This window comes from Artemia franciscana, chromosome 3 (assembly GCF_032884065.1).
Source record: "Artemia franciscana chromosome 3, ASM3288406v1, whole genome shotgun sequence".
Classification (NCBI taxonomy): domain Eukaryota; kingdom Metazoa; phylum Arthropoda; class Branchiopoda; order Anostraca; family Artemiidae; genus Artemia; species Artemia franciscana.
Genome location: NC_088865.1, coordinates 25,233,618 through 25,245,666, shown reverse-complemented (window position 1 = coordinate 25,245,666; position 12,049 = coordinate 25,233,618). Strand labels below are relative to the sequence as shown.

The 12,049-nt window shown below is 34.6% G+C and overlaps 1 protein-coding gene across 5 annotated transcripts in view; it reads right to left on the bottom strand.

The window, feature by feature from the left end:
* The window catches only part of LOC136024631 (muscarinic acetylcholine receptor M2-like), a 101,289-nt gene that overhangs the window by 37,902 nt on the left and 51,338 nt on the right, over positions 1 to 12,049 (bottom strand). The window contains exon 1 of one of the 5 annotated variants that reach the window (XM_065700062.1): positions 9,225 to 9,313. The exons of the other annotated variants lie outside the window; for them this stretch is intronic. The gene's annotated coding sequence lies outside the window, so the exon portion shown is untranslated. Of the gene's footprint in view, positions 1 to 9,224; positions 9,314 to 12,049 lie in introns of those variants that run through there. 5 annotated transcript variants of the gene reach the window in all.

Genomic DNA, 12,049 nt, shown 5'->3' with positions numbered 1-12,049 from the left:
GAAACTAAGAAAAAAAAGGTTTTATAATGCACCAATGAATGAACAACTTGAGTGGTAGGGCGTATATCATACAAATACCAAGTAAATAAAAAGAATTTAACAACATAAAGAGTGATAATGCTTGGAAATTAAAACTCAATTGTAATCCATGCAAAGAACAAGTTATGAGCAATCACAGTTTGAAATCATTCCATTGCAAAGATTTCAAAAGTACTCATTGTATCTGAAACAACAATAAAATAACAAGACAAGGTCTAGCAATTCCTCTGACGTCACTATTCGACACAGTAGGGATGACAAATATAACTAGTATGTCTATCTCGAATGTTCTGATTGTGGACGGCTGTGCTAAAACACCTTACAATCATTTTCACAAGGATTTCGTTGAATAGTTTTGTAGTAGTGTAAAAGTATTTAGAGAAATATTGTAGAAACGGTGATGAAACTCCAGGATCAGATATCAGGACGAGGATCAGGCTGTTCTTAGATAAGTTCGTAAATTCTTAAAATACTTCTCATTCAAATTCAACTACTTCTTAAATTCAATTAAAATGCTTCTTAAAGAATTGTGACAAAAGCCAAACTTTAACATAAAGAGAGATGGTAGATAAAGGGGCAACTAGAAACAGTTTAGGGGGAGGACACAGGGTGCACTTGCCCTAGGAACAGACATTTTAGGGGCGCAAAATTTCAAATAAATAGTCTAACGGTTATAATCATGTTGTAATTTGGACATTTAATTTGTACCTGAAAATTTTTGGGAGACAGGAAGAGGGTGCTAATTAAGATTTTGCCCTGGTTGCAAGAGAGTTACCGCGAACTGTTTTATTAATTTAAGTTGATTCTTTAAAATGCAAGTTTCAACAAAGAAACAATTTATAGACGTTAATTAGAAAAAAATCTTAAATGACATGTTTCTATGCCCTTGTCGGCCAACCATCTAGGGCCAAACAAAAAAGCAGGTCGTTCCCGAATGTGGTGGGAGGATGACGCAAGACAAGATTCAAGGGAAATTGGAAGTTCTTGGGAGGGTGTAAAGAAGGAAGCATTGAGTAGATTAGGGTGGAGAAAGAGCCTGCGCAGATTTGTTGGCCTCAGACGACTTTGTGCTGCAGTAAGTTGTTAGTAGTACTAGTATATATAAATTAAACGCATTATGTACAATGCACTGTCAATGTATTTGCTTTATTTTTTCTTCCAAGCAAAATATATATCAAATTGGGATTTCGCTGTTTGTACGCTCTGAATTTACTGACGATTAAGTAACATTTGAAAAGCGACGAGGAACCCTCTAACAGTAAACGAAAGTGTTTTCTGGTCCATTAATAATGAGTCCCGCTAATGACTCAGCTAGTCCTAGGAGTGGGATCAATGTTTTCATTAATTGATCAGCACGGTAATCTTGTATAATGCAATGAATTTAGTCAAGTATGAATAGATAGCCCTCCTTTAAGTTCAATGGGAAGCCACTGAGCGTGTTAAAAAGAACCAGAAAAATTATACCTTGAAAAAGATTTTGAAAACAAACGATTGCCCTAAGTAGCTACAGTCACAAATATTTTTAGCGTTTGATAAATACATCATGGAGTGGAAGAGGGGGTCGTAAAAACTAAATAAACATTCTTCCTGGATTTACTCTTGTGTATATACAGGTACTATCTTGTGTTTCCTGGAGTACCATAAGCAGAAGCAAATTGAGAACAGAATAATCAAGGCTTCCAGTTTGCCCTACTCTTTTTATCACTAGGATTTAACACATAAAAGAGTCCAATGCTCTGTCTTTTAGGGCATATTTTGAACAGATTTCAAGAGATGGTCTTAGGGGGATAGAAAAGGGTGCCTGTTTGACCTGTTTAAAAACCTTGCCTACGGTGGTATTCCAAGAATAGGAAACTAAATGCGTGTGAATGAATTTAATAATAAACTATTACAGGGTTATTAAGACATATTAGTAAAACTATAAGCCCTCATTCTACCTAATGTTAAAAAGCTAAACCCATCGTTTAAAAAATTAATGAGAAATACATTAGTTGGATGTACCCTACTTCGTACAACTAAAAGATTGGCATACCCGTGCCATTGTGTACCTAGAGTCGTTGGAGCTTTAACCTGAAACGATACCATTAGAAATTGCTTGGGTGTTAATTTTGTATGTTGTTGTTACATTTTTCTTTCTTTTTTGTGCAACGTTGACAATTTCATTGGATAAGTTTTCGCTTTGTTCAGGGCCTATCACAAACTTTCTTAGTTCAAGGCCAATCATTACCTTTATTAAGCCAATCATTGCTTCTTTATTAAGAAGTGCCTTTGACGGCCCAAAGCCGTACCAAGTAATCAAACAAATCCTTTTTTTCTGCTTGAAAAAAATATTAACCAAATATTTTTTAAATTCGCCAAGTATCTGCTGCATCTGCCTCCTTGGACCAGTAACTTTTCGCTGGTACAAAAATTTAAATTGATTCGGCCTGCAATCATTATTGATAAAAGAGTGGAAGATTTCAAAACCTCCACTAAAAAACTCAACCACCAGTGGCCTTCCCTCTTCGTATAGCATGTAGTTATGATTGCACTATCTCTTTTCATTGTTTTTTTTTTATTTCCTCTTCTTTTTTTTGTCTTACTCTGTCACTAGGGCTACAGACCCTCTTTTGTATTGAGGACAGGTCAAAAATAAATTGACTGATTGATTGATTGATAATGACAAACCGAATTTGCATTAGTATTTTAGTTATTGATATAGCGGTCATCCGAGTTGACTTTCACTCAGCTCTTAAGGAAAAGAAAGTGCTAAGCCATAAACCGATATATAATAAAAAAGCATATCAGTCTATCAAGTTTTTACAGCTGGAGAAGTTCACAGAAGCATCAATATAACAATTTCAATGATAAGCTTTCTATTTTAACCTAAAAGCACGCAATTTATAGTTGTTAGAAAGTCTTCGAACGCAACAAAAAGCTTGCAAAAACTTTTAGCATTTATCAGCAAAAGAGTAGCAGTTTTTAGCTGAATGAGTTCTTCCTTTCATTCTAGCTGAATATGGCACTGAGAGTAGAAAAAAAATTAAATAGAAAGGGCAGTTAATATTTTTTTTCCAGGGCTATTAAATGGACGGATTTCTACATTCAGGGACCTGATAAACCCAATATTTATTGATGCTCTTCTACTGAGTTTTAGAGGGGTTTGAAACTATACTTGCACGAATTAATACATATTCAGGTGATTTAGGTAAAGTGATCAGGAATATACAAGAAAATATTTTGCAAGGCTAAGGCAGGAAACAAGAGTAATAGCTACCACGACGGAAGATTGTGGGTAAAGCAGGGATGTGTTCTATTACCTTTTATATGGTTTTATTTTATGGACGTTGCTCTAAGGAAAAAGAAAAGGCTTTGAAAGAGACAAAGAAGTTGAATTTGGTGGATAGCGAGCCAGTTCCTGAATCTGAAGTTTGGGGCTCTTCTCTTTCAATACCAACTTTATTTTTAATTTCAGCGCAACCAGTTGTTTCATTGAAGTTAAAACTCCTATGCTAAATTAAAAAAATCACTAATTTCTGAATTTCAAATCCCCCACACCCTGGACTTTACAAAGCCAAGTCCGTAGCCGTGGGTTTTCTTTATTCACAAGTAAGAAATAACGTACTACCAGGCTGCTACCAATAAATACTGTCAATGCTAAGTTTGAAAATTAGATATCGCTAAATGAAATGCAGTTGTTCACCAATGTTATCATCACATATTGTAAGAAAGGTAATCTTCAACCCAAGGTATAAATTTTAAATTCAACAAAGTAATTAGCATAGGTAATTACTAACTTCCGTGTCAATATTTGTAACCTAGATGTCGCAAATTAAAAGACAGTTTAATTAAAGCCAATACAAGAATTGCCAGTAGACAAGTTGTTCAGAAAAAGTTGAGATAAAAATTAGATCGAAAAATAAACAGAACTAAAATTAAATAATATAGTGTGTAATATAATATAAAAAAATTTTAAAATAAAGTGCAATTGCTTGAATAGATTTTTGTAGATTCGGGCTTACTTTACCAGGGACTCGCAGTTTTCAGGCTCAAGCCGAACCTTAACCCGTACTCTGTGTTCATTGATCCTCCAAGTGCCTTAGGGAATGATCTACAAGTATCTCACAGCTAGAGAAATCGATTGCGCAAGATTTCATTGCTGTTCCAAGTGCCCTAGGGGATGACCTTGACAAGCGAGAAGCTACTTACTTCCTATGAAAGAGGTATAGCTTCACCCAAATCCAGGCAACACATACTACTGGCTTTCATGGCTGTCGTACATTTTGCCCAGTAGACATCGGTACGCTGGTTCTGGAAAAGAGGAGTTATGATGGATTGTATCGTCCGAGCCGTTCACAGGGGGTCTGAAGACAACACAGAGTTCCTTAGCATAGATCAACTTCCAGTCATCCAGTAGGTTGGCTCCAGGATTAGAAATTGCTTCTATATAACAAGCAGGTGGACACCTAGGATGCTGTTTAAGTTGGAACTTGTCTTTGGCTAGTGAAGCACCTTTTTCCGCTAATGCTTTTGATGGCTAAATTTTTGCCTTTCTATCTGTTAAGTCTCAGAGGAGAGCATTTAAGATACAAGGTGTTGCCCTGAGCTATGTGCTCGAAATCACCAGATCAATCTGTCCAGTCTGAAGTTTTTCAGCAAGAACCTTCGTCTTAGACAGGACTTGACGTACAAACATAAGCACCAGTATAAAATCAAAGTAGGTAATGTGGCGATGCAGAAGTTGGACTTTTTCTTTTATCATCTTGTCATCGTTCTTTTCTTCTAGCCCTTTGCAAAATTCAACGAAAGTGTCAAAGGTGGCCCATAACACTGTCTAAACCTCCGACCTGGATGTCTTCTTGTCATTGACAGATTCTTTAGCTTCAATGTCGATTCGGCACTCTCAACTCAGTGGTGAATCCAGGGGGTGCAGGGGGAGATGCCCCCCTGACAAATTTTTTAATTATCAAGACTTTTTCTTTTCACAAACAAGTTTGAAACAAGGTTTCAGTTTCTTTGTGCGGTCTCTGTTAGATTTTACTAAAGATCCATACCGCCAAAAAGTACTTAATTATATTTAGGTTTATCAAGGGAATCTGTCTTTATTACCACAAAAGCCAACTGGGAGGCAAAATTTTCATTACATAATAACAGGGATGGGAAATATAAAATTATAACTTCTTAGGGCTGTCAAAATAATATTTCGGGATTTTGGTGTCACAGCGGGGCTAAAAAGCAAAACATTTACTTCTATCACTGTCAATTTTTTTTCTAGTCTCGCTATGGCATTGAGACGAAGACTTTGATATCGTTACTTTAATCGGGTGTCTGTTTTAGTTTTTAGGTTTTTTTGGGGCAAAGCTGGGTGGTTTTTGCAAAATTGTTTTTTTTAGGGAATTTTTACAATATAAAGTAAATGTATGAGAAGTACAAAAATTATTAATTTAAATTTTGAATTTTGGTGAGCAAATGATGGTCTCTGCCTATTATCTTATACTTAAAGTTCTGCATTATATGACATTATCACCTCCTCTGTTCATCCTAAAGCATTGAAATAAATGCAAAACTCTCTAGAACTTTAATAAAGGTTCTTATAAGTATGTACTTTAAACTAAGTATATGAGTCGAAATACTGCTTCAAAGATCGGAGTAGTTATTTAAGAAGAATAGATTTTCGAAAAATTGTTTATAAAAGAAGGCCAATATTTATGCGTGTATTTTTTTTTATCTAGCTGGTGTAGATGGGTCTCTGAATTCTCAGTTTGAATCAGTGGAATGGCATCGATTTTTTTTTCAAACATTTACTATCAAAATGTTGATAAAAGTGGAAATTCACACAATTTGAATTAACCACATAAACACAATGAAACTACAATATTACTTCAGAATTTCTCACCTTCTGAAACTAATCAGTTTTTGTATAGAGGTTGCATATATTTTTCCATAAAATTGTCTAAATGCTATATATATCGCTGAGGATTTTAATAATTATTTTGATACATGGGATTCAATCATATTTCCATTATTAGTTGTTTATAAATCAAAATGTCCACAGAATAATTCTCTTACTTAATGCTAAATCTGAATCAAATTTCAAATTTTATTTTGTGCTTGACATACATATCGGGATTTATACTTTGAATTGAATATCTGAAAATCTCAAGATTAATAAAGTTAATCAGAAATCTGCCATAGCAAACCCTGAGAATTTAAATCATCAGTCTAAACCTATCAAATACAAAAAACAAGAAAGACATAATAATTTGTTTTTTAAGGAGTATTTCGGCTCATATACTTAGTTTGAAGCACATACCTACATGCATCTTTATTAGAGTTCATACTTTTTCTGACAATTTTGGTCTTTATTCGAACATTAAACAAAAAAAACAAGTTTTTTTAAATGAAAGTAAGGAGCGACATTAAAACTTAAAACGAACAGAAATTACTCCGTATATGAAAGGGGCTTTTCCTCCTCAACACCCCGCTTTTTACACTAAAGTTTAACTCTTTCTCTTAAATCTATATTTTAAAACAGTAAAAAACTTTAGCGTAAAGAGCGGGGCGTTGAGGAGAAACGCCCCTTTCATATACGTAGTAATTTCTGTTCGTTTTAAGTTTTATTGTCGCTCCCCACTTTCATTTAAAAAAACTTGTTTTTTTGTTTAATTTCTGGACGTTTTTGAATTAATGAATTTTTTTATCTTGGCTCTCCGCGCATTAATAATTAAAAGAAATTTGCATATTAATTTTTTTGGGCTAAATGGCTTTTTCATAGTTTTAATCGGAAGATTTTGACAAAAAAGGAGCGAGAGAGGAGGCCTGTTTGCCCTCCAATTTTTTGATTACTTAAAAAGGCAACTATAACTTTTGATTTTTTACGAATGTTTTCATAAGTAAAAAATACACGTAACTTACGAATTCACTTACGTAGCGAACTTTTATATTCGTATGTTTTTATTGCGTATATGTGGGGGCTCACCCCTCGTCGATACCTCGTTCTTTACACTAAAGCTTAAATTTTGTCCCAATTCCTTAAGAATGACCCCTGAATCACAAAGGCCGTAGAACAAATAGTCGAAACTACTAAAAAAAACTTTAGCGTAAAGAGAAAGGTATTACGAGGAGGTAAACCCCTCATATGCGTAATAATTTCTGTTAATTTTAAGTTTTAATGCTGCTCCTCACTTTCAGTAGAAAAAACTTTTAATATTTATTTTTTTCATTGTTTTTTTTTAACAATGCTAGAAAATCCTGTGCCCCCTCCATTGAAAGTCTCTTCCCATATGAGAAGTTCCTCCGTGGAAAGATCCTCCCATGTACCCCCTCCCCCTCAACTCTCCCCCCAAACCAAAAAAAATCCCCCTGAAAACGTCCGTACACTTTCCAGTAACCATTATTATATGTAAACACAGGTCAAAGTTTGTAACTTGCAGCCCCTCCCACGGGGACTGCGGAGGAGTAAGTAGTCCCTAAGGACATAGTTATTAGGTTTTCGACTATGGTGGATAAAATGGCTATCTCAGAATTTTGATCCAGTGACTTCTGGGGAAAAATGAGCGGGGGAGGGGGCCTAGGTGCCCTCCAATTTTTTTGGTCACTTAAAAGGGCACTAGAACTTTTAATTTCCGTTAGAATGAGCCCTCTCGTGAAATTCCAGGACCACTCAGTCGATACGATCACCCCTGGGAAAAAAAACAAAAACAAAACAAAAAACAAATAAACACGCATCCGTGATTTGTCTTCTGGCAAAAAATGCGAAATTCCACATTTTTGTAGATAGGGACTTGAAACTTCTACAATAAGGTTCTCTAATACGCTGAATCTGATGGTGTGATTTTCGTTAAGATCGTATGAATTTTAGGGGGTATATCCCCCTATTTTCTAAAATTAGGCAATTTTTTTATTTGAGCCGGTTACTATTGAGCCGGGTCGCTCCTTACTACAGTTCGTTACCACGAACTGTTTGATTTTAAGATGAATAGAAGAGGAAATATTAACGAAGTGCTCAAAACTGACAGGACCAGCCATTATAAACATTCACCAAAATATTGAGGTTTACATCGACTGTGTCATAAATAGATATGGCGGTTGTGGAAATACAGAAATAGACTCTTTCTTATAGTATTTTGAATTCTGAAATTTAAGCGAAATATATCGAACTTTAAAAAGCGAAAAGCTACGCTACGTTTTAATGAAAAGTAAAATTTTTATTAGTAAATTTTCGAAATTTCGTCAAAGATGACACTGTTTAATAAAACCCTATTTTTAAAAAGAAACAGTGATTAGTCAATGCTTTACTGTCTATACTTAAAACCATTGTTTTAAATATCTTCTATGCATTTCATTCTCTTCTTTCTGTTTTTCTTGTTACTTCCCTAAAAAAACTAATATTTAATGTTTAGTATATCTTTTACGGATATACAAGCCGTATCCTCATCTCGTTTACTCTTTATTACTATCATATTACTAATATTACATTTATTACTAAGCAATGCCAAAAAGTTAGGCGACCTGATAAATGGTTCCACCTATACAAATTGTCATAAAGAGTGCATGACCCCCAAGAGATGGTTCAAGACCAGTTTTTTTTTTCAACAAAAAGCTTAAATCACTTGCTATAGCGGTCAGAAGTGCAAAGGCAAAAAATTATGCAGAAAATATTAAATATCATATTTTTTATAAGATGGTGAAAAGCTTTTAATTTTTTTTATGGCGGGGTGGTTTTTATAATTTACTATTTTTTGCATCAATATTTGTATACCCTTTTAGAACAGATTTATTAGAACTTTAACCCTCACCAGATTTTACATTAACTTTACCGACCATTTCCACTACCTGCTTACGACACATAATTATCGTGGTTCCAAATAAATCGTGGGTATTTCTTTGTTCACAAGTTTATCTAAGCAACCTACTATGGGCCCTCCCTAAAAAGAATCCTGGATATCCCTGTCTCGGCTGATATTTATAGGCCATAACTCATTTCATTCCAACCGTAAAGAAGACGCACAGTTCATGTAAGATTCCTACCATTTTTTAGACTATTTAAGGTGTTACTGCAGGCGCTTCACAATGAGATTTTCTCCATGGGCCATGGATTGAATTTAGTGCACATGTCTCCCCAGTTTGACTGAAATGTATTCCTGGACACCTTTTCGAATACCAGACATATTGCTTGCGGAATAATAGCTTTGAAACAAAAGTACCTATTTGCTTATGCTATCCTTTTCTAAAACTTGGCCGTAATACACGGCTGATTTTATTCTTTTGGCTGCTTATGCGGTAAACGGGTTGCAAACAACCTTTTTGGCAGCTAAATTTCATTTAGGCTCGTTGTTTTTGAGAAAGATGGCACTGATCCGTTTATGATAGTCTTTGTTGAATACATTTATGCACCCCCAATACTTAATTTTTTACTCGATTCGCTCTTAGATTCGACATATCTAATTACTCTAATTCTATTTGTTAATCTATTCCTTTGAACTTGAGATAAATTATCCAACTCAAGTAATTTGAGAAGTTTGAAACTGACATGTGGGTCTCTTATAAAGTTGCAACACGAGTCGGTAAAATTGCTACATGTATCCACCTAGATTGAACATCAATAGATAGCATAAAAGTATTTTCATGTTCTTTATTTAACCGAATGGAAAATCTTGGCACCACACGTAAAATCACTGCACGACTTCGTAAAATCGCCGTGTTTAGCTACTAAGATTGATATTTCAGTATATGTTATGTCAGTATTCTCATGCACTTTATTTAACCGAAGGGCAAATTATGGCACCATCCTTAAAATCACGGCATGGTTCGGTAAAAAACTGCTGCGTTTACCGACCAAGGTGGATTGGTAGATGAGATGTCAGTATCTAAGTGGCTTGGAATTACAAATATATTTACGCCAGATGCAGCCAGCGGATTCACATATAAAAATACCAAGTCACCTAATGACAGAGACACTAGGTATCATAAAAGTATTTCAAGCAAGGGGATTAGCAGGATTAATAGCGTTAAGAAGTGAAAATTTACATTTTGAAGTATTCAACGATAGGTCTTATTTATTAAGCATAGATTCAACCGAATTGACGTTTTGTTCCAGCCACCATTTAGATTGAATCGTCAGGACGAGGTCATCCACATAAGATAAATAAGACACATCCAAAAAATAAAAATAAGAACAAGAGGGGATCTAACTAATCACATACGAAATAAAAGCATAAAAAATGTGAAGTAAGAACTCCGCCTTGCCTAGGCGGAGGCTAGAACTCCACCCATTTAACAGGTCAATTTAAAGAAATAACTCCATTTGACTTCAATCTCACATACAAATTAGGACTCCAAAAACGTAACGAAGAAATATTCGATCAATTATACCAAGCTCATATAACGAATAAAAAGCCTATGGGTGCGTAACATTGTCGAAAGCTCTAGATATGTCTAAAGCACACATATGTAATGATTGACCTTTCTTTTGTGATTCCTTAAAAAGGAAAGCAGGCACCCGATCTGGATGCTGACACTAAATCCCCTTTCTGAACCCGAACTTATTACCATCGTAATTTTAAAACAATCAATAACATAAGGAAGAAGCACTTATTCAAAGATTTTGCTTAAATAACAAGCAGTGGTAACCGTCTTATAGGAATCAAATTTATTTACATTTTTTCCTTTCTTTACTATTGGCGTGATAGTGCCACATATCAATCTATTAGGCACTGAAGAACAACAAAGGCACATTTGAAAAAGTAGCTGCGAATGGTTTACGAATTCCTGATAATCCTTTTTAATGATAAAAACTTATAAAAGATTTAAACTGGCCAGCCATGGCAAACTGGCCAGCCATGACAAAAAACAAATAATGAGAAAATGTCAAGACGAAGGAAACAAACGGGACTACAACTAGTAGAAAAAAAAGACAAACTAAAGACGAACTTAATTCTCGTAGATATAACCCAATTTAGCTTCTCTGGTGCTTAATCACAGTAGCACCAGATGTATATCGTTTTTTTTTCTTGCATTTAGATTTTATTTAATTTTAGGTTTTAGATTAATTTTGTTTTATTTGTAGCTTTGAAGACACCTTGTTTTATACAAACAAAATATCCGCGTCGTTTTAATTTGTCTTTGCCTTCTATTGACCGTAATCTCGTTTGGTTCCTTTATCTTGAGATTTTTTTCTCTCTTGGTTTTTAAAAACACTTTTACTAACAATATCAATTCATTGAGACTTCACCCGCTTGATGGAATCAGTAATTGCGTCTGCTAAGTAAAGAGGGAAATGCTTTTGCGGCACTTTTACGGAAAGGCACTTGGCCAGTATTTGGGAATATCGGCTATGTACAGCGAAATTAACACATAAAAAAATACTATAATAATGTTGGATCGAAGCTGACTGCAGAATATTATTATTAATAATCAGTAAACACTATTAACGGAATTAATCGCAGTCCACGGACAGGCCGCAGTTGTCTTTGTAAGCCTGTTTCATTTTATGCTTTATGCTAAAAACAGTTTCGTGAGAGGGACGTTCACAGGCAATACAGATTTGTAACCATAGCTTGGCCTGATTTTTCACTATATGGACTATATGGATGTACATAAATTAATAAATGATATAAATTTAACTGGAACTTTCCGACAAGTAATCTTTATGACTTGGGTCGTTGCAATAGCTAGCAACTAAGGTCGGTTTTTCTTATTTTCTTTTCTCAGTATATTCCAAACTTGCTACAATGCCTCACAAATTGTTCAGTAGCTAATTACTATTTTTCTGTCAAGAAAGCATTTTACAGACTGTTTTTATTTTTAAATAAAATCATGTATGTCAATAAAAAAGCCAAGATTTATGTATGGCATGAGTTTTTTCTTAATTTTACCTTCACACTGAAATAGAATCACTACTAAAACACTGTCAGAAGATTGAAGTAACACAAAACTGATATAAAAAGATTGTATGAAACTAATTTGCTCCTAATTATTGTTTATTAACATATCTTTGCATCTTTTGCCGCATTCGTTTCTTACAGATACA